General features: G+C 38.5%; 1 protein-coding gene across 9 annotated transcripts in view; it reads left to right on the top strand.

Moving 5' to 3' along the window:
• ASTN2 (astrotactin 2) overlaps window positions 1-24,473 on the top strand; it is a 1,150,327-nt gene that overhangs the window by 666,601 nt on the left and 459,253 nt on the right. The gene's annotated exons all lie outside the window — the stretch shown is intronic.

Here is a 24,473-nt window from a genome sequence, read left to right as displayed (position 1 = left end):
TTTTGTTTTTTACCTCCCACAGATGGTAGCCAGCAAATTTAGATAAGAAAGAACTGAAGTCCTCCCTAAAGTGACCTGAGGCTGAATGGTTTTGTACAGCCTCTCCCCACATACAGAAAATCCCAAATTAGAAGATACTTCAATCTCATGCATACAGATTTCCTTCCTTCCCATTGCTGTGGCTTCCCTTGGGCCTTAGAGGAGGCAAAGTCAGACACACTATGGTGAAATGCTGCAGGAGTAGGAATGAATAAATATAATGTGGGAGGTGAGGAGGGAGAGCTTTCCATTCATGCTTCAAAGTTTCTCTGGCCACAGGGCGCAGAGCCAAATCTCAGTATAGTAGCCCAGGTTATATTGGAGGAAGGCTTCTTGGAAGAGGTGACACTTGAGTTGTACTTTTAAGGATGAATAAGCTTTGGACAGTCGGAGATAGGGGAAAGGGAATTTTAAGGCAAAGGAAATGTTATAAGCAAAGACATGGGGCATTTGAGGAACAGTGAGCTATTTAACACATTGTATGAAGGAGAGTTCTAAAAGACATGAGGCATAACTATGGTAGTAGTGTCATATTGTGGAAGGCTTTTTAAACCAGACAGGAGTTTAGACTATATAAATGCTAGTAAAGGCTTCCTGATCTGAATTAGAAAGTCATCACTAACATTTATATATCACTTTAAGGTTTGCAAATTGTTTTACATATATTAGCTCATTTGATTCTCATATCCTTGTGAAATAGGTAATATTATCCCCATTTTATTAATAAGCAATCTGAGGATAAGAGAGATTAAATGATTTACTCAGGCTCACTCAGCAGAGTATCTGAGGCAGAACTTGAACTCAGATCTTTCTGATTCTAAATCCATTACTTTCTAACAGTAAAATAAAATACCCCAAACTGTTCATTATAAAGATTGTTTTATCATTTTATTTTTAAACCAGGTCTCCCTATATCTCCCAGACTGGAAATAAGGGGACTACTCATAGTTCTGTTCCCACTTTGGGTAGTGCAAGAGCTCTGGCCTGCTTCTATTCCCATATGAGGACTTTTCCCTTCCTGAGACAATCTAAAGAACCCCCTCTCCTGGGAATATCAGTGCCATATCAATGCCAGATTTAATGGGACAACCCAATAAGCTTAGCTTACTCAGAATTCCTGATCTCAAAAGATCTGCCAGACAGAGCATCCCAAGAGACAGGATCATAGACCTGCATCACTAAGACTCATAGGGGGAGAAAAAATTGCCTTAGTAGCAGGTAGATTAAAAGTATAGTCTAAAGGCAAAGAATATTAATATATTTTAGCATAATAATCCAGCCAAGAAAGCCTGAAATAGAGTAGTAACAATGAATTGGGAAGGAAAGCATGTATGAGACATAATAGGGATCCCTCTTATTAGAATATAGTCTTAAAAAAATAATAGGATTGTAATTCTTTAGATCTGTCTACAAAATAAGATATAGTGAAAAGAGTCCTAGAATTGGAACCAGAAGACAAGTTCATATCCCAGTTCTGATCCTTTCTATCTCTGACCTTTGAAAAGTCACTTCTCTTTTCCTTCCTACAATTCTTGTCAGCTTTAATAGGAAGAAGTTGGACTAGACTATTTCCATAGTTCTGTTCCAGATTCAAAACTGCTCATAGATAGTTGTATACAGTTTTTTGTCCCTTGACTCTCCACATGTTAGAAATGTAGAGTCCTCAGAGCCCAAATTATCTTCTCTGTATGAGTATTGCTGAAGATGTACAATATCAGGTTGCAAACGAGATTCACATGCTAATCCTCTTTGGGGTGACCAAGTAGGGAGAATTCTCTTTCTGATTAAAGCCAGCCCTGACAGATAGTCTTGACCTACAATCCACTTGATGCATAATGCAATGCCATTTTTTTATTTTTATCATTTTCATTTTATTTCATTTGCAGCACATCTTTCATACTCATCCAGAAACTGGGTTGCTGAGTGCATTGACACCATTGGGAAAGTTGGTTATCTGAAACCAGCTCTGAGTTGGATGTTCAAATGCCACGGTTGGGTGCCCAGATCAGCTCCTCTCTTATGTGCCTGAATTTCAATTTGAGCTATTATTGGATGGCAGCTAAGAGCTACTTACCAGCATTGAGTGAGACTGAATTCTACTTCAGGAAAAGCTAGGGAGAGCATACAAGAACCTGGGCATTTTTATTATTCTTAAATACTTTGGTGAAATCACATACTGTTAAAACTTGGGAATTGTGGGAAGAAATATGAACATTTCAGGTAGAAGAGTTTTTTTTTTTCCCCCAAGGATTTTTTTTTTAAGGATTCCAACAAATTGGCCAAAATGAAGGGGGAGAAATACATCTTTTACCCAAACTTTTCATTTTATTCTAAGCTTTCACATCTCTAAATATACTAAACATGATAATTGTATGAGCAAACCAAGTGATAAACAGTGTATTTTTATGTGTTTAAACTAAGAAGTTATCTTTGGATCAGAAGAATCTTCTGTAGGGGAAAAAAAAAACCATAGTATATATTTCAATCTGTGTGTGTGTCTGGGTCTGGGTCTGTGTGTATGTGTGTGTAATGTTTGCTCCTTCTCCAACCCTTCCTTCACCTACCAAAAGAAAAGAAATACATCAGTTTTAGAATTTCTAGATATATTACTTCTCTGGGGAGGGGGAGGCCCTATCTAAATTAGTAGAACACTTGAAGTGGAGACTATTTTTAAAGAAATTCACTTACATTATCCTCAAGTACACACAGTAACTCAAGCTAGGCTAAGTGTTGCCAAGTAGAGGTCCTTAGGGAACCTGCTGAACAGATAAGGATAGATTGTAATTAGAACAGTAATTGTTTGTACTTAAATGGGTGCTACTAAAGTGATTGGAGACAGTTTATTCTCTTAAGTATATTAACATTCCCTCCCCCATCTTGTTTACACTACTAATTTGCTTAGCAAACTTTTTTTTAATAGAAAGTACAAAGGTAAACTTCCACCCAACCCCAACCCAAATTACCTCCAGTTGTCAATTAGTGAGGTCTACATTAATGAGGTTTTACTGTATTTGCAAAGTGCTCAAGCATCATTTGTGCACTGCTCCCTGGTGTGATATCCATGGATAGAGGTAATTTGTAGTTGTTACTGGGAGGATACCTGTCCTGTCTCTACCCTCTGTAAGCCAGGATGAGCAACAATTCGGAACTCTTCACTTCAGTTGAAGAAGAAAAAGTTTAAGCAGAAAAGTTAGTGGGGCCAAGTCAAGATTGGAACTAAGGCTCGAAGACCAATGAACTATGAACCAGGAGACTTGAGTTCTAGCCCTGAAAAGACTGCTGGGAGGGTGGGGGCTTGGGGGTGGGGCAGTCACTGGACTGGATAGTTCCCTGGCTGAAGTCCTGGATCTCATAGCTACATATATGTGTGGCACAAGGCAAGTTCATTAAACAATGAAGTCTGCTTGGCTATCTGAAGAACAAGAAAAAAGAACACTTGAATTGCCACCGTAGCTGTAAGGAATGTGTTGTAAACTTTAAAATGCTATAAAAACAGGAGTTGTTACTAGTTGGTTTCTGGGGACCCTGTTTTCCTCATTTATCAAATGACCAAAGGATTTCTAAGACCCTTCTAGAAGCAAGTTCTAGGAGACTATGACTAAATTATCTCGAAGGCTGCCTTCTTGCAGCTTTAAAATTCTACATTTCTGAATAAGAACAGAGTTTTTGCAGGAGATAATGATGTGCATAAGTTGTACTGAGGTCCAGGGTAATTTTTTCTGGCACAAGGAAATGATTTCATTGCTGGTGGGATTTTGCTGTATGTAGATTCCTCAGCAGGATTTTTCACTGTATTTTTTTCTTTCAGGAGAAGAACAAAAAGGGGGGAAAATGTGATTCCATAAAGCCAGAGAGCTAATATTCATAACCCTTCATGCTTTATATGTTTGTAGGAGGAAGAGTTATTTTTAATTGGCGAAATATCACAGATTTAGTGTCAGAAGAGATTTTAAAGATCATATTCTAGCCCCTTCATTTTACTGATGAGGAGTCCAGAGAGGTGAAGTACAGTTTAAATGCCCACTTCTTTATGCAACCTTTCCAGATTACACCTTCCCCCCAGTCTCTTAGTAGTGCCTCCCTTCTGAATCACCTTGTAATTATTTGATATAGATATAGTATAAAGTCCCTGGTCTGGAGTCAAAAGAATCTGAATAGGGAAACATGATGAAAAATGCTATCCACAGCCAGAGAATGAACCATTGGAGTCTGAATGAAGATCAGAGCATACCATTTCCACTTTATTTCCTTCCTGAGTTTTTGGGGGGTTTTTTGGTATGTGTGATATATGTCTTCTTTGACAACATGACAAACATGGAAATATGTATTGCAAGAGTGCATTGTTATGAACTATACTCACTTTAGCATCTCAGGGAAGGAAAAGGATGAGGAGGAAAGGAGAAAATCTGGATCACAAAAAGTTCAAAAACAATCATTAAAATTGTTTCTAGGTATAATTGAAAAAAATAAATTAAAAAATGTTTAAAGAGGACTTGAGTTCAAATGTGACCTCAGATATTTATTAGCTATGTGTGTTTGAGCAAGTCACTTAACCACATTTCTTCCTGTTGGCCTCTGTTTCCTCATCTGTAAAATAATCTAGAGAAGAAAATGTCAAACCATTCTGTATCTTTGCCATGAAAACTCCAAATACGATCATAAAGAGGGGGACACAGATAAAACAGCTAAACAACAAGAATAAATAGGAATATATATATATATACATATATATATATATATTCAAGCATGATTCTACTGAAAAATCTGAAGGTAGGTTATTGGATGTAAATTGGTTCTGAGGGCACTGAGCACAGTGGTAGAACCTTTGTGTAATGCCATTTCTAAATAATTACTATTCCTAATAATGCATGGAAACCCCTCAAAGGTGGCTTTGAAGATTCCAGAATGAATATTTATTTTTATGTCTAATAGGATCCTCATACAGGGACATTAAATGGGTAGTTAATTGTTTGATCTCCCCACACACAACTCCCTTTGAGGTCAGTGAGGCTGCTTGGTGTTTCATGCCACATGTACACCTCTGAATATGTGTGTGGTGTTTTTGTTTTGTTTTGTTTTTGGTAGAGAAGACTCTGCCCTCAGAATCAGGAAGACTGCTTCTGATTTCTGCTTATTTTCTGCTTATTCACATGACCTTATATTTCCCAAAATTCACTATTCAATTTATAGACTAATGATAAAGGATAGGAACAAATGATTCTATGCATAGGTATTATAAGTTTAGGAAAACTGGAAGTTAGAGCTGGAGGGCTGCAATGAAACTGCTGGAGAGTCCCTATTCAGGCACCAAAAATTATTTGTAATAATAGCCTAAGGAATGATAATAGTGAATATGCACATGTATAAGCAACACACACATATATACATGCATGTATGTATACATTTAGAGTCACAAAATACTTTATATACAAGGTTTTCTCAAAATGATGACTGTGCAAATAGTCCAAATATTATTCCATTTTTCAGATGAAAAAACTGTGACTCTTAGAAGTTAAAAATTTGCCTAGAGTTGTACAATCATGAAAGGTAAGTCACATAATAAGGATAAGGCCTAGGATTTGAATTTGGGTTTTTTGACTCTTAAGTCCAATGTTCATTGTATTACACAATTTGAAGGTGACCTCCTTGAAGGCAGGGACAATTTTTTTGTTTTTGCCTTTCTTTGTATAATTAGCACTTAGCACAATGCCTGGAACATGGTAGGTGTTTAATAAATGCCACTTGATTGACAGCAGGTTTTTATGGTAAACCATTCCTGAAGCTCCAAGAAATACCACAAATAATTAGAAACCCCACTGCAATTAAATCTGCTAAGATTCCAGCAAAGAGAGGATGCATGTGCTTAAAAAGTCAGTGATTCAGCTTATTGAAACCACAGATCCATATCTAATATTATGTAATAGATAGTATAGATAGGAATAAATATTACGGTAATAGAGTGCTTTTTTTTTTCTTCTGAATTTTTACTCCAGAATTTCAATCCAAATCTTTTACTCAGGATTCATTAAGTAACTACTCTTCCCAAAATTATTATTATTATGTCCTATGTCAAGGACACGATAAAGAAATAAGACCATCACTGCCTTCATCTTGGTCTTCATCATTCAATTGCCTAAAGATATCTGGTTATTCAATGGATAGATCTGGTTCTGAAGTCAGGAAATCTTAAGTTTAAATGTGGCCTCAGGTACTAAGTTAGCTGTGTGATCCTGTACAAATCTCTTAACCTTTTCTCCATCTCAGTTTCCTCATCTGTAAAATGGAGATAATACTAACACCTCTGCCTACCAAAGGATATGGTAGAAGATCAAATTAGATGATAATTAGATGATAAGTTCTTAGCACAGTTCCAGAACATAGTAGATACTTAATGTTTGCTCCCTCCCTCCCTTCCTTATTTTCTTCCTTCCTTCTTTATTCTTTCTTCCTTCCTTCCTTTATTTCCTTCCTTTCTTATTTCCTTCCTTCCTTTCTTATTTCCTTCCTTCTTTCCTTTCTTCCTTCTTTCTTTCTTTCCTTCTTTCCTTCCTTTCTTCTTTTTCTGCTTTCTTCCTGCCCTCCTTCATATATGGAGCTGATAGTCTACTTGAGGGAGATAAAGTACCTCATGTGGAATCATAGCACTTAGAGCTGGAGATGATCTCAAACACCATCTAGTAAACCCTCTTTTCTTCCTAAATGAAAAAACTGAAGCCCAGAGAAGTTACTTGATCAAGATCATACATGGAATGAGTAGCTTAGTCCAATTTTGAACCCAATTCCTTTAGCTACAAAGCCAAAACTAGCTATGCTCCACTATATGTTGAATGGTAGTTTCTGAAAATAATGTGAATTATCTTTGAGGTAAAGTGATATAAACACCCAATAAATGGCACAGCGTGTGTTATAAATACATATGAGGAGACCTCTGTGGCTAGAGTTGGTCAGAGAAAGCTTTCTGGAAGAGGGTAGCACTTTCACTGAGCTGTGAAGGGTGAGGAGACATATTAATAATTGCTCAGAGCCTTTTTTCAGGTTACAAAATACATTATTCAAAGTGCAAGTGTTATCACCATTTTACAGGTAAAGAAGAGGAAGTTCAAAGACACAGAGAGTGTCTAATTCTAAGTAACCCAAGTAGTAGGTGCAGAGCCCAGGTTTGGTCTTCTGACACCAGCTTCCACATATGTCCACAACATAAAGGAGAGAATACTTGGATTGAAAAAAAAAATAAGAGTTGTTGTTGCTTTTTAAATGGAAGTAGCTTGAATTTAGTTTGCTTTTGAGATTGTTTTTTTTTTTTCCCACTTGGCAGGTAACACCCCCAAAGAGTCTTATCCCCCAAGTGGGAAAAAAATTAAAAAGAGGCTTAAAGTTCACATCAGTCATGTGGCAGATGGAGCGTGTCTCCTTTGCTGAGCAGAATCTGTTCCAAGAATCCCAGAGGTCCTGCCTCAGCTCCTGACTTTTGTGTCCAATAACAGGCATCAAGGCTAGGAATGATTAAAGGAGATGGAAAGGACGGCTGATCAAACCTGCGCTAGTACTTGGGTCTGCAGGGCCTTGTCTGCTCCAGGGCAAAAGCAAATTAGTAGGGGGGAGGGGAGGAGAAGGAAAAAACTAAGAGGGTGCCATCTGCCAAAGCGTGTCACTCAGAGACCTGAGCCGAAGGTTCCCCGGAAAGGCTTTTGTTCCAGCAAAGTTGTGTTAATATTATCAAGACGGCGCATTGGGTCGTAGAACTGGTACGCAGGGATTGTCACAATATTGATAGAAAGTTTGGCAAGTTAATTTTGAATCTGTCACTTCGATCTTCTCCCAGGCTCTTGTTCCTTAATAAAACTCCACGGTGATTGCAGGCTCAGCTGTCAGATAAAGAGTGATCTTTTTCGACTGAGATGAGCATGAGATGATTCCGTCTCCCTTCCTTTGCTGTGTCCTGTCTTCCCCCCATCTCCTTTGCCCTCCCCCACCTCATTCTGGGAAGTCCTCTGGAGCCTACTCAGAGTCTTTGAGATGCCTTTGCTTCGCCCAAAGAGCAGCCACCCCCACAGTATCCGGGCTGCGGCGGCTATCTGAATCTGACATCCAGTGACAGCCAATCAGGGACCCCTTTTCCCCCCAAATACCTTTAATAGCTCAGGCACTCAAACTGCAGCAGTGAGGACAGGGAGGGAATTGGAAGGGAGGTGATTACCGGGAAACATGCCGCATTAGAAAGCGGAGATGGCTTTCTAATGAGCTCTTTGCACAACAAACTAATAATGACTCTAATAAAACCCAACCCAACCAAGCTAAACCCATCATTTTCTGTATCGCCTCGAGCTCCTGAGGCTGTTTTCTCTATTGGAGCTCCTTCCAAATGAGAATGGGGAGGTGCTGAATGTTACTGAATTTGCTACTGACCACATGAATGACATCTTTTGGTGGCCCGGACTTAGTCCCATTTTATACATGTGTAAAATGAGGCAATGATGCTGACTTACACAGAGTCATTTAGGAATATCTTCTGATTGTTTAGAAATCTAGACCTATGTTTGTTGGATCATAGGACCATAATTTAGAACTGAGAAGGTCCTAGGAAGTCATCTATTCCCACCGTCTTAAGTTCTGCATCAGGAACGAAAGCTCCAAAAGCTTAAATAGCTTGCGCAAAGTGACACAGCTGAGGCAGAATTTGAATCCAAGTCCCCTGACTCCAAATCCATGGACCCTAAGTCCTATGGTCCCATTCTGCCTCTTCTTTTTTTTTATTATTTTAATTTTATTTCATCAATTTAGAACATTATTCTTTGGTTACAGCATTCTGCCTCTTCTAACTGGCAGCAGGAAACACTGGGGAAAAGTAGTGAATTTGGAGTCAGAGAGGCTTTTTTTTTTTTTATCTTAGAGTTAGAAGAGACTTTAGAAATGACTTAATCTAAACCATTCCTGAACAGGAATTCCTCTACAACAAACCTGACAGGAGGCTACCTATCTTTCAAAAGCATCCAGTGAGAGAACAGTCAGTTTGTTCTCCTTTGTTATTCAGTCATTTCAGTCATGTTAACTCTTAGTGACCTTAATTGGAATTTTCTTGGCAGAGATTCTGGAGTAGTTTGCCATTTCCTTCTCCAACTCATTTTACAGATGAGGGAACTGAAGCAGAGTTGAGTGACTTACCCAAGGTCACACAGCTAGTTAGTAATTGAGACTAGATTTGAAGTCAAAGATAAATCTTCCTAACTCCAAGCCCAGTATTCTATCCACTGTACCACCTAGCTGCTATTTTCTTCCACTTTAGAAATAGCTCAAGCTGTCAGGAATGATTTTTTGTTCCTATGGTATTTGTCTCCCTTCTTCCCCCAAACAACAGGAGTGAAAATGTCTCTCCATGTCTGGTGCCCATTTTTCCTCGGGGGCCAACCAGAATGTATCTTCCATATAATAAGAATTTCAAATACTTGAAAACAAGTATGATCTTTTCTTTATTCCTAGCTTCCCCCCCCCCCATTTCTTTCAGCTAATATTTACATGATATAAATTCAAGGCCTTTTATCATTATGATTATTCTTCAGTGGACATTTTCTGGCTTGCCTCAATTGTAGTGCTCAGAATTAAAAAGGTCATTTCAGAAGTAATCTGATCAATAAAGAAAAAATAATCCTGGGACCATCCTAGTCCTCCCTTACATTTGGCACTCTTTTCCTAAAGAAGCAAAAATAGGGTTCATCTTGTCTGGAAGTTTCCTGTACAGGCTTCACTATCCATTAAATCCAATATCCATTTAAAAGCCAGAACTAAAAAGGAAGAATTGGATGCAAAGTGTAACCCATATAGTAGGTCCCTTAGTGAAGGAGTCCACAGCCAGAGAGAGCACAAGGAAGAAGCTGACTCCATTGTGAGACTTAACTAACCTTTGTGACTCTCAGGGGTAGGATTCCTCTACTTTACCTCTCAACCCGACCCAAGAATCCTCATCTATGAAATAAGGTGTTTGGACTAAATTATGCTTGAGATCTCTGATCTTACCCTTCCTCTCCTAGCATAACTCTATATTTTAGAGAGGGCTGAGAGCTTTATCTAGAAAAAACTCAGATTAAAAAGTGACTATATCAGTCAGCTCTGAATGATTCATGTTAGTGGAAGGAAGCAAAGATGTTCTGATAAACCAAAATGGTAGCTAATTCCTGAAATATTTAAATTTTGGCTTTGGGGTACAGTGTTGTACTCATACTACATATGGGTATATCTGGTGTTCTAACAATCCACTTTAAGCCGCTTTAAACTGTGAAGATCTGTCTTAGGAGAAACTGGAAGCTTTTTCATTTTCTAGTCTTCATCTCAGCTCAGCCCCTCCTTGCCACCTGTACACTCCTGCAAGTAGGCAGCTCTATCCTAAAATGATGTGTGACAAGAGATTTAGGGCCAGACACTTGGTGTGACAAATGAAATGTTCATCTTTTCTCAGACCTCTTCACAAACTAAGAAAGTGATTAAATATTTGAGTTTCAAAGAGTTTCCCAAAATATAAGGCAACTCAATTTTATGCAAGGTGTCCCAGTAATCAGTGTAGTTTTAATCTTAAATATATATGTATGCAATACATATATGTATATTTATACAAATAAAAATAATGGCAATAGGGGGCAGCTGGGTTGCTCAGTGGATGGAGAGCCAGGTCTAGAAATGGGAGGTCCTAGATTCAAACCTGGCCTTAGACACTTCTCGGCTATGTGACCCTGGGCAAGTCACTTAACCCCCTTACCACTCTTATACCTTGGAACCAATACACAGTACTGACTCCAAGACAGAAGCTAAGGGTTTTTAAGGGAAAAAAAGGCTATAAAATTACTAGAAAATACTCGTCAATTATCTCTTTAGATTCCACATAGCCCTGAGTGGTTGTGTGTGTGTGTGTGTGTGTGTGTGTGTGTGTGTGTGTGTGTGTGTGTGATTATTTCCATTTTTTGATATGAAGAATTTGAGTCTTGGTGAGAAAAAAACTGATTTGCCAAAAACCCAACGGAAAATTGGAAAATTAGCAGGTGAACCAGAACCTAAATTCAAGGTTTCTGATGCAATTTCATTTTCTTTCTCTGTGGCATCATGAGTAAACAAAGGAAGCAGAGACATCCACCAAGAAAATACTGGAATAAATAACTGATGATCAAGAAACCTCAGAGAAAAGTTTGTTCAGGATACTCATCACAAGAATTATTTTGTCTTGGTCACCTTTCTAGATTCTGGTCAGGTTAAGTCAGGTCCACCTTTAGGATTTTTTGTGAATGATGAACAAAGCAGTTTTAAGAATTCCTGTTTGGTCTTATCTTAGGTATACCCTACCTTTTCCACAAATGATAGGTTACTATCTAAGTCAGGAAGAAACTCTATTGACAGGACCTTAGTAAAGGTCCACTAAAGTCTTTCTCTCCTGTCTCATCATGAAACTTGGATGACTCTTAGTTCTCAGAGGCTGTGACAGCAGAGCACAGCTCTAAAAGGGCACACCTATCAGGAAGGGCTTTTTCTATAAGCCTGAACATCAATTATATGTATTTCTTTTATCCAAGGACCAGCTTGCTAAGTAAAAAGAGACTCGTCTCCTGAGGGTAGGTGTATTATATATATATATATATTTTTTTTTTTGGGGGGGGGGGTTGGTGTGACAAATGAAATGTTCATCTTTCCTCAGACTTCTTCTCAAACTAAGAAAGTGATTAAATATTTTCTTTTCAAAGAGTTTCCCAAAATGTGAGGTAAATCACTTTTATGCAATGTGTCCCAATAGTCTTAGTGCTGTTTTAAGTTTTAATATATATATATGCATATATATATATACACATATATACATAAATAAATACTGGCCATAAAATTAAATATATGCCCATATAGGTATATTAATATATATTTATACACATAGGCATGTATGTGTATGTATATATGTACATATATGTATATATGTATGCACACACATATAAATCCATCTATATATGTATGCAAACACAAATATATGCATATGTAGCTATAGTACATGTGTTTATATACATGTATTTATATGCATGCACATATACATATGTTTGTATATGTAGCCATATATACATGTATATGTATAGATGTCCATGAATTTATATAAACATACATTTACATATATACATATGTACTGATATATAATTACATATATTTATGTGAATATCTAAAATGTATCTGTGTATCTATATAAATATATGCATATATGTAAATATATAGCTATGGAAATAGAATTTTTTTTCAGTCATGATATCTCATGGAAATCATCTGCCAAGGGGATGAGGGGTTGAAATGTGCGGTGGTACAAGGAGTCCCTATATTAATGGATTCAGTGATTCCCTAAAATACTGAGGTTAGAAAGTTTACCTGCCCTCTAGCTATCTGTTTCCTGGAGATAATAACGAGATCGGTGACATACATTTACATAGGGCCTTATGGTTTTCAGAGCCCTAACAACTAACCTATCTGTACTGTGAACATCCAAAACTTATCATGAAGAACACAAGAAGAGAAGAAAAACACGTTGGAAGAGAGCCAAGACTGCTGTGGAGAAGGCCTGGGTTCAATTACGATCACAGACACTTCTTAACTGTGTGGCCCTGGGCAAGTCACTTAACCTCATTTGCCTAGCCTTTACCACTTTTGTGACTTAAAATAGATATATTGATTTTAAGACAGAATGTCAGGGTTTTTTAAATAGCACTTTTAAAACTGTTAGGTGTTCATAGAAACATGAGGAATTATCATTGCCAACAATATGATGAGATTAGCTGCTGTGTGTAGAGAATTTTAGAGTTTGCAAAGAACTTTACATATATTATCTCATTTGTACCTTGTAACAACCCTGGGAGGTCGATACTAGAAGTATTATTATATCCATTTTGCAGATGAAGAAGCTGAGACTCAGAATGGTTAAGTGGTTTGCTCCTTGTCGCAAAACTAATGTCAGAGATGAGTTTTGATCATAGGTCTTTAACCACAAATATAACGGTTGGTGCACTAGGCAACAAACACTAACATTATTCTATAAATGGGTACTTTGAGAAATGGAACAAGATGCCAAGAACAATGACAATTAATTCTGAGCCAATTTGGCTAAGTCAGAGAGAGGGTTTGGGAAAGGTTTGCAAGCCTCTGTGGGGACTAGGCTTTATAGGGCAGGGTGATTGGAAATAGAGAGCCCAATTTACAAAACTGCATATTTATGTGGGAGCTTGTGAGTGAGTCTAGCCGCATGACAGGAAGTCTGCACTGGTGGTTGAGGCCCCACAAGTCGCACGAAGACTCCATCTGGTCCTGCCTTCTGAGCTTCTGTCTATTCCCAGTACCCATTCTGGATCTTGTATTCTATGACAATGAGTGTGCAGAGTAATTATGTAATAATGAATATCTGGTAACATAAATGAAGAAAATTCATGGGGAAATGTCTAGGACAAATAGCAACAGAAAGATGTCATGAGCTTAAGGCATTCAGTGATCCTAAGGGAAAGCTAGCTCAGACAGTATGGACACCCAGGCCTTCAGGCAGCATGGCTGGTGAGGCTAATTCATTATGGCATCCCTCTCAGAATTACTTAAGGCAAGAGGTCTGGAAGCCCCTTAGTAAATCCTTCCTCTTTATGCTTTTGATCCATTGAGGATCCTTGCCCTGTGGACTTCCTGCCTGAATTTAAATAAAACCACCCAGATAGAATAAAGACCAGTGCTTCTCTTCTCCAGTCCTAAAACTCTGTGGTGAGTAGAGAATGAGAGGAGCTCATTCATAGAAATGCCTCTTGCTGGAGAAGCAGAGGAAGGGCCAGAAGAATGAGGAAGAATAGCTTTACCCTCACCTAAACATACACATACACACATTTGGGGGGATGGGGTGAGGAGAGGGGTTCCATGATCCATGTCACTTGTTCAAGCCCTCTTTGTGGACCTCTCCTATATAGATAGCTGATAGCCCAATTAGTATTGATCTGTTGGTAATATGTAAGGAAAACTTCCCCTCCATTGGCTTCCTTCTTCTGCTTCTCCTGGACAGGGCTCCAGATACTTTCCCCAATCCTAATCCTAATATTACCAATCTTAGCCCTAATATTCACAATCCTAATTTTTCCCAGTTCTCTTAATCTATTGGACCCTCCCTGAGCCCCCAAATAGACCCAACACTCTTCACTATGTTATTTTCTCTAATGATATTATGAATTATCCCATTTGGACCTCAAATTTGTTTCTGGCCTGTCAGAACAAAGAGGCAGCATAGTAGAGAAGAAGGGGATCAGAGGCCCTAGGTTCAAATCCCATTTCTGCTATTTATTCCTTATATGACTTTGGCTAAGTAACTTAACACCCCTGGGCCTCAGGTCTCTTCCAGCTAAGAAGCCAAATTTCATAGAATGTTAGAGTTGGAAAGGACTTTAGAGATCACTTAATCCTACTCCTTTATTTGGCAAATGGATCAAGGCCCAGAAAGGGGAAGCAATTTACCCCAAAGTTACACTGGTAGTCAGAGAAAAAAATTCAGTATCCAAATGAAGCCAAGAGTCCTTTCACTTATTCTGTACTAATAAGGCTCCTGCCTTATCCCATACCACCAGTCCCTGCTGAGGTTAGCATGTTTGGCCTCCTTTGAGTGACTGCTCATCTGCTGTTCAGTTACCGATGGGGGAGGGAAAAGTAAAAAGAAAACACTACTTCTGACCCCTGATCTCTGAAAAAAATCCCAATTGATCATTCCCCATTGTTTCCATATTTCATCTCATTTTCAATAATAATAATTACCCCCACAAGACAGTTCCGATCAGTGCTTATTTAAATTAATTTGCCCCATCGAACCTCACAAGACACAATCAGATATTTTGCCTGCACCCAGATCTATAGCACTTACTGCCTCGCCTTCGTCCACTAATTCTACAATTTTGTCAGAAAAAGCTATCAACTTGTCTACTATGATTTGTTCTGCATGAACCTCCAATGCTCCTTATTGCTCACGATTCCATTATCTCCTCCATGTTTACAGATTTTTCTCTGGGTACAACCATCCAATTATTTCACTGAATATTGACATCAGACTTACTGGACAGTAATTTCCAGTATTACCTTTCATTATCCTTCTTTGGAGACTGTGGCTGCACGAGGGCAGGTTCTGTGCTGCTCTTCCCCTTCCTTTCTCCTATCCATAAGCTTCCCTCTGAATTTTTTTTAAAATTCCTGATATAGTAGGAGGCACATTATTTGGGTGGTCACAAGACCTGGATTTGAAATCAGGCCCAGGCACTTTATTAACCTGAGGCACCTGTGGCCAGAGATTTCACCTCTCTGGGCCTCAGTTTTAACATTTTATAAATGATGGAGTTCGTTAAGATAATTGTGTAATGTCCCTTCGAGTTCTAGGTGATGTAATCTATGAATTTTTCTCAGAATATCATTCTTCCCAGTAAAACCCCAAATATTCCTCTACAACCATCTCACACACACACACACACACACACACACACACACACTCACTCTCCTACTCTCCCTCTCTCTCTCTCCCCCCATATCCCCCCAAAGGTCCCACTATTCAATATTTACTAACTCTTTGGAAACTACTATTCTTGATCAGACTTCATAGATTACAGATTATTGATCAAAGAATCTCAGAGTTGTAAAAGACCTTGGATAAAATTGAATTTTAAAATGCTATATAGAAATTCTCTCTGATTCCCCACTATCCACTTGACAGCTTTCAGTGATGGGAAGCGTATTATCAGCCTATTATGTTTTTAGACATAATTAGGGAGCTTTTTCTCATATCATACTGAAAGCAGATATTTGTAAATGTCCTACAGTTATCAGCCAAAGGGGTGGTGGGGGAGGGAGGGGGAAAGGAAAGGAAAAGTGAAAGGGTGAGGGGAAAAAGGAAGAGGAAGGAAGGGAATGGGTAGGGGGAAAGGGAAAAAAGAAGAATACCCCGCTGATTGAAGAAGATTGAAGTATGACTGAGGATTAGGCCTCATTAATGCAATGTACTTCATGGGAATTAGATCTATAATTTTCTTGGTAATGGGAACTCCCACATGGGGAAACTCCTTCTACCAATACAGTTAAGCACAACTTTGTCGGAAACTTCCAATCTTACAGAGTTGACATTGAGTCACATAGTTATTATTTGTCAAAAGTGAGATGAGAACTCACTTTACAGTGAAGTGGCTTCCAGGCCAGCTTTATACACACATTATGCAACACTGCTTCTAGGATCATAAGAATTCAGAAAGAGGAGAAAACATCCGCATTATCTTGTCCAGACCCTTCATTTTACGGATGAAGATAACTGACTTCACTGATCTGATTTCTTCAGTCTCCTGGTTAAAGACACTTGAACTCTGGCAGAATGAGAAGGGTCTAAAAAGGTGTCTCCTTGGTGAGCGCTCTCAATTCTTGAAGCATAATAAAAGTAAAGGATGAGACTACATTAAATTAATTTCATTGATTTCTTTTTTCTTCTTCTTCTTTGAAACCTCAGAGGTGGGGGAGGTTATAATTGGGCTGTTTATTACGGCTCTGCTAAAGAACTCTGCAGACTTCGCCATCTCCAGGCACCTAGAGTGGCTTGTTTACTTATTACCCTTCAGAATGGGATAACTGATAGAACTCTTTTTCCACTGGCTGGCTCCTATTTCATTGTCTTTATTATTTGTCTGTGTGATTCTATTACCTGTGTACAGTTTCAATGACTCAGATATAGTGGTGGTAGGGGGAGGAGGGCAGTAATAATAGCTTTCAGACCTCCGCTAATAATGCAAGCATCATTTCCAAGGGCTGAGATTTCTCCAGATCACCAGACTCCTGACAGAATCTACTAAGAGAGCCTCAAAAATGTAGCTGTGTTGGAACCAAAGCATGGAAGACTATGCATAACTGAATGCATGCACATAGAAGGATCAAAGAAAACGAGTGTTTATTGCAAGATTTTCCACTTTCGTGAATGATGATAATGATGATGATAAAAATAATGGTGCTGACGGATAATGTGGTGCTAGTTTTATATATATGTATATGTATATATTTGAGAAGGCTATAAAAAGCTTCTGTTTCAATAGAGCTTTATAGTCTACAAAGTACTTCCCTTATGACAGTCCTATTGGGTAGATAGTACAAGTTTGTTACCTCATTTTATAGATGAAGAAATGGAGATTTAGAATGATTTACACATAGGATATTCTGACTCTAAATCTAATCCAATGAGCATTTATTAAGTCCCTACTATTTGCAAGTCACTCAGATAACTGCTAGCTAGGAGCCTTCACTGATTTCTACTTCTAGTAAGTATCTTCTGTCTAGGATTATCTTCTATTTACTCTATTTATCTTATATAACATAGTAATTCATTTGCTGTCTCACCAAATAGACTGTGAGCTCCTTGAAGGCAAAGACTTTATTTTTACCTTTTGTTGTATACCTAACACAATGCTTGGTATAGAGTAGAGGTTTAATAATGGTTATCGATCGAGCAAATGACCTAGATTTTGAGAAACTGAAGGCCAGAAAAATGAAGTGACTTACCTAAGGTCACCCAAACAGTATATATCACAGATGAAACTTGAATGTACATAGTCATCCTTATAACATTAATAGCTGACACACACATTCTGTTGTTGCTGGGTTTTTTCAGTCATTTCAGGCCTGTCCAACTCTTTGTGACCTCATTTAGGTTTTCTTGGCAAAGATATTGGTGTGGTTTGTCATTTCCTTCTCTAGTTCATTTTACATATAAGGAAACTGAGGCAAACAAGGTTTTGTGATTTGCCCAGGGTTATATAGTTAGTAAGTATTGGAGGCCAGATTTAAACTAAGGTCTTCCTGACTCCAGGCCTAGAATTCTATGCACTGTTTCACCATCCTTGTAAAAGTCTTATAAAATATATGCCTCATGTATCACTGATCTCAAATTAAAAAACTCTCCTCAGATAGCTTAAAGGATTCGTGCACAGTGACATAGTTAGTAGATATTGGAGGCAAAATGAGAATGACAGTCCCTCTTCATGCCAAGACCAGGATTTTCCTACTACCCCAATGCCTATGCTTTTCTGATTTGATATTTCCAAAAGAGCCTAAGTTTAGTTTTAACAGAGATATTAAATTCTTTTTTTGTTTGTTTCTTACCCTTACTTTCTGTCTTAGACTCAGTAATAAGTACTAGTGCTAAGGCAAACCTGCAGTAAGGGCCAGGTAATTGAAGGTGAAGGTTTCACAGCCAGCAAGTGTCTGAGGTCAAATTTGAACCTAGGTCCTCCCAACGCCAGGCCTGGCACTGTACCCACTGTGCTCCCCAGAGGCATTCAGTTCTAAGGCTTAATCTAGTCCTAAGCCAGATGAAGTCTCTTTGCCCCCAAACCCCTGAATAATTCATGTCTATAAGGTGTTAAATCTTATAAAGTAGTTTCAATAGGACCATCCTGTGAGGTAGGTGATGGAAGATAAGTATTGTCATGCCCTCCCACACCCAATGTGCTACTGATGAAAAAACTGAGATACAGAATTGTCATGGCCCAAGATCACACAACTAACACTTATCAGAGCCAGGATCAAAGTTGTGTCTTCAGACTCCAAGTACACATTCTCCCCACTATAATATAATGGAAGGCATCTGAGACAATATGGTGTCCTGGAAAACCCAATGCACTGATAAATAGGAGAACCATGTTCTTCTAGTCCTGGCTCAGCCAATGAATTGCTTTGGAACCTTGAGGGAGTCATTTAATCTCTTCCATCCTCAGACTCCTCCTCCATAAAATTAGAAAGTAAAACTAGATATAATTTTTAAAAAAACCTTCACTTCCTTTCTTAGTAATAATTCTACAACAGAAAGGCAAGGACTAGATATATGGGGTTCAGTGACTTACCTAGGATCACACAGCTAGGAAGTGAACCCCAAATCTCCCATCGTTAGACCTGGGACTCTATCTCGTGTATTACCTATTTGCCCCTTAAATTCAATAAACTCCTTAGGGTTATTATCAACTTCAAAATGTTGTGGTTCTAAAACCAAAGGAAATCTTTCCTTTGCCCTGCTACGTATGGCAGGGCCCCCTAGACAAAGCAGTCAGATGAACAGAGGTGAAGGCCATACTTACCTTATGCCCAATGACCCATTTAATTCCCAGAAAGAGTTATGAATATGACATGAGGCCGATTCAGTCCCCTGGACAGACCAGCCCACTTACATTCTTCTCTGAGTTTTAGGTTCATTTTAGCTATTCCCTGTGAATTAACATAATAGAGTGGAACAATGGCTGAATTTGGACTCATGAGGCCTAGGCTGATATCTCAGCCCTTATTCTTATTAGGGAAATGACCAAGAGCAATCCATTTAACCTCTCTGTGCTTCTGGTCCCTCTTATGTAAAATGAGAAATACTGATTTGAAGTACTGACCTTACTAAGTCGCTGTATGAATTAAGTGAGGTAATCTTTGCAAAGTGTTTTTGCAACTCAGAGTCCTATAAAGCCAGCCATTATTATTAATAATCATAAGACCAAAAGCCAAATAGAACTAGTTGTTAGTTATTATTGATTTTCATTTCTTTCCTGGTCTGTTCTATCACCCCAAGATGAGTCACTGCTCCAAACCCAAACTTAAGAGTTCACTGAGAGAAATAAGTCTTGCTTTAGGATTCTACGCCAAGGTTGATCTGAAAAAATGTTTGGAACCCCAAGAACCATTCTATATTGTACTGCTCTGATAGAAAACAGCCTTCTTTGAAGTTTAGATGAAACTTGCATGACAACAAAAATTTTATTTTTATCCTTATTCCTTCCCCAGTTAGCCCTCTGGGCAAGTTACATAATCTCTGTCTGCCTCAATTTCCTTATCTATCAGTTGAGGATAAAAAAAACACCTACCTCTGTTACAGATAAAAGAGTGGTGGTCATAAACTGTGACCATGAAAATATGGTTTCAAGACAGTATCTTGCGTTAAATCAAAAATAAAGTGGTCGCCATGGGAAAAATTCCCAAATATGAAATACCCAAGTCAGCTGGGTTTTATGGAGATTTTAATTAATACAAATAAAGGAATTAAGGAAAGGGAGAGAAACAGAGTAAGAGGGAATAATGAGAAAGGGCTAGGCCAGCCTAGGCTTAAGCCTTAAGAGAGAGATCAGTCAGTCTTTAATCCACTCAACACAAGATTTGTCCCAAGCAAGATTCTAGTGTTCAGAGAGACCTTCCAGTTTAGCTCCTCAGCTCCACTAAGTTCAGCCACCGAGCCCTCCAATTCAGCTTTGGCAAGCTGGACCACTTCAGAGGCCTTTTTGACCTTCTTTTAAAGAGAATTTTCTCCTGTCACCTCCCCTAAGTTTTCACATCTACCAATCCCAGTAGATGTTTTCCAAAGGACTGACCATTCTTAATTCACACCTTCTTTAGTTCTCAACTTCCTTGGGTAGACTAAAACTTCACATCTCTTTTGTTAAGTTTGTCCCTTGCAAGTTTGCAAGTTGCCTAACCTTTTAGTGATTAATTTGACCTTTATAGGTACTTAGCACCTTTGGTATTAGGTATAAAAATAGACCCAGATTAAGGGTTTGGCCTCCCTATAAGTATGGGTTAAGTACCTTTCATTGTTCAGTAAGGAGTTTACAACTTTATCTTCCCCTAAAATATGCTTAAGTATGGGTGGTGTAATGTTAGAGTTCTCACATTCCTGATCAAGTACCTTCATTGTTTAAAATGGGGAATGGTCTTAACCAAATGTTCTAAGGTAGAGTCTGGGAATTTTTAACATTCACAAGTCTGAGAAATTTTAAGATACACCTCTCAGGGTTGTTGTGAATATCAAATGAGATAATAATTGTAAAGTACTTAGTACATTTTTGGCACATAGTAACATTAGTATATTTTGGCACATTGGCACTCTATAAAATGTTAGTGATGATGACTATGACATGGGAAAAAATGATTGGAGAGGAAAGATACTTGAGGCTGAGAGTCTAATTAAGAACTATTGGAATAGTCCAGATATTAATTGATGATGGCCTGAACTAGATTAGTAATTTTGTGGTTGGAGAGAAGGAGGAAAAAGTAAGAGATATGGTGGAGGTAGAAATAATAAAACTTGGCAATATAAGGGAAGTAACCTAATAATTAAAGGAGTCCATAAATCAAATGGGTTCTCTTCTGAAGTAGTGATCTTCCTGTCCCTGGAAGTAGTCAAGCCAGGGCAGTATGACCCTTATGCCATTGATTCTATTGAAAAGATACTTCACTGGGGAGAAGGTTGGATTAGGTCATCTTTAAGCAACTTCCCAAATCAAGGTTTTATAAGAATTGCATGACAATTAAATAGAAGGACCAGGTTATCTGTTAGTTATAGATATGCTATCAGAAGAAAATACTGGAAATATAGTCTAGCAAAACAAAGACTCAATAGCTTTGAGTGTTATCTAGACTTGGTAAAATATTTAGGGGAGATCTCTGTTCATAACTATTTTCCTTCCTCATAACTAATAGGGAAGAACAAGGTCAAATACTGGGAAAAGATGGCTGGGGACTTTGCCAGTATCTCCATGTTCTCTGTCTTTCACATGGAGCTCCCTGGCTCTCAGACACATTCTTCATTGGTGTCGCCTTGTAATACTGTAATTAGGGTCTGTCAGCTTTCCTGTTCCTAACATTCTCCTTGGATTAAAATGTTTTGGCAAGCCTGTATTCTCAGAGAGAACTGAGCTCTGATTTGGATAAAATTCCTCTGCTGTCTTTGGGAATCTTTCTTAAGGCATGATTTGTTTCCAGACAAATATAATTCCTCCACCAAATGGGAAGACCTGCCTTCAAAGATAGTGAGTTAGGGGCAGCTAGGTGGCTTAGTGAATAGAGATCCAGGCCTAGATATGAGAAATCCTGGATTCAATTCTGGCCTCAGACACTTCCTAGCTGTGTGATCCTGGGCAAGTAATTTAATCCCAGTTGTCTAGCCCAGTACTGCTCTTCTGCCTTGGAACCCATATATGGTATTCTAAGACAGAAGGTAAAGTTACAGAAAAAACAAACAAAGGAGGTAGTGAGTTCCCCAGCACTCAAAAGCCACTTGTAAGGTATGCAATTAAGGATATTCTTCTTGAGGCATAGTTGGGACAAAAATACCTCGGAGAAGTCCTTTCTATCCTACTATTCATCAAAAGTGACTTCTCTGATGATATCGGAGCACCACCAGCAGGGCTCTGCACACAGTAAGTGATCAATGAGTATTTGTCAAATGATTCACAAACATTATTACTAAATGCCTTTTGGGGTATAGCTAGATTTATTTTACACCGTTCTGATTCTTAAACCCAGCACTCCTTCTGTGATTATGCTTTTAAAATGGAGGGATAGAATTCCTGCATTTATTAAACATTAGCCATTTTACATCCAGCTTTTAGCAAGTTCCTCTGCCCTCCCCTCACCCCCATGGGTCAAGATGGATACCTGGCTTTGGGGGGAAATCTATGTACTGAAAAGTTATAACATTTTCATTATGTATAAGAAGCATTCCTCCCCTTCTTTGAACCAACTGAAACATACAGACAAATGTTCTCCTTTGTTGGATAATTAATTTAGATAATAGAGGATATTAACATGAAGAGAATTTAGGATTTAGGAATCAGGATGACCTAGGTTCAAATCCTTCTTCTAACATTTGTTAACTGTGGGATTCAGGGCAAATTACTCATGTCTCTGAGTCTCGGTTTCTCCATCTGTAAAGTGAATGCAGATGATAAAAACATCTACCTAGCAGGTTGTTTTGAGGATCAAATGAAATAGCATATATGAATTTAGTTGCTTTAACAATAAGAGGCAAAATTTATTCACTGCTTTAAAATTTGGGAAGTATTTTACATAAGTATTATTCTATCCCACAAGCTTATTAGTTATCTAATATGTGTAAGGCACTAGGCTCAGAAAGATTATCCTTGCTCTTAGGGATCTTAAAATAAGAAAGTATCTATTTGTTATACATAGATTCTGATTTCCAACAGACATTTGTTTATGCTTCAATGTAACATGCAATACACTAGGGTGGCTAGAAAGACTCATCTTCCTGAATTCAAATCTGCCCTCAGATGGACACCTTTCAGCTGTGTGACCCTGGGCAAGCCATTTAACTTTGTTTGCCTCAGTTTCCTCATCTATAATGAAGGAAATGACAAACTCCAGTAGCTTTGCTAAGAAAATCCCAAATGGAGTCACAGAGTGTCAGATATGACTAAGACAGTCAAACAGGAACAAACCAAACCACATCCAAAAAAAATGGATTATTTTACCGAATAATAACAATAGTAATAATCACCTACATTTAAAATGGAAGAGATTATCCAAAGAGGTAGTGATTTCCCCATCCTGTAAGTCTTTAAGAGAAAGATGCAGGACTACTTTGGGATAAGAAGAGCATTGTTGTTTAGGTCAGAGTTGTTTTAGATGACCTGAGAAGCCCCTTCCCACTCTGAAATTCTATATTATCATGTATCTGTTGATGAAGAGCCTTCCTTACAATAACCCTCTGAGGTGGGTAGAACAACTATTATCATCATCATTTACCGATAAGAAACTGAGGTTCACAGAGATAAGATGAAGTGAGTTGATCCTGGGTTATACAGCCAGCAAGTGGCAGCGACAGGATTTGAACCCAGATCTTCTGGGCTCCCAATCCAGTGACTTTCCCAAGATCAAACAGCTAATGTCAGAGTTAGTAGCACTCAAATCTCTTAATTCCACATCCTATGCTCTTTTGTCTATACCAGACTTATTCTATTTTAACTGACAGTATACAACTTTTCCAAATGTCAAACTTCAGACCCAGAGGCAGCATCAAACTGAATATATATCAAGCACTAACCCAGAGTATATAACACTGAGCTAGGAACTATGAGGCAGTGTATAACAGCAGAGAAAGTGTATCCCTGCCCTCTAGGATCTTATCTTCTACAGAGCATCCTCAGGGGCAGAGTGAAGTCCACTTGAGCCCAAGGGATACATTGCTTCTGACAGGGTTTCACAAAGAGTATCCCAGAGCACCTTTTCACTTGTCATTCTTGCAAGAAAAATGTACCAGCTGAACAGAAAGGTGACCTCCCCATTCTGCCCTCAATGAATATATCCTTGGAAAGCCTGAGGGATGATGTTTGCCTGGAGGAGAAGAAATGCAGATATTAGAACATGGCCTTCAGGGAAGAGAAGACAGCTATGCACTTAGAAGAACAGGCAGGTCAGTATTGATTGCAGGAGCCACACAGAATAAAATATAGCAGACACCAACTGCTCTGCTCATGTTGAGAAATTGTGAACAGAGGTTCTGCTAAAGTCTCTAAATTGCTTAGCTCTGGCGTTGATTTACACGAGCCTTTGACAAAAAGAAAAGAAAGGAAAAAAGTGTACAGTATCTGGGGAATTTATGGTTGATGCCTGTAAATGCTGTGTGA

This window comes from Monodelphis domestica, chromosome 1 (assembly GCF_027887165.1).
Source record: "Monodelphis domestica isolate mMonDom1 chromosome 1, mMonDom1.pri, whole genome shotgun sequence".
Taxonomy (NCBI): Eukaryota; Metazoa; Chordata; class Mammalia; order Didelphimorphia; family Didelphidae; genus Monodelphis; species Monodelphis domestica.
This window is presented reverse-complemented; position numbering and strand designations above follow the sequence as displayed.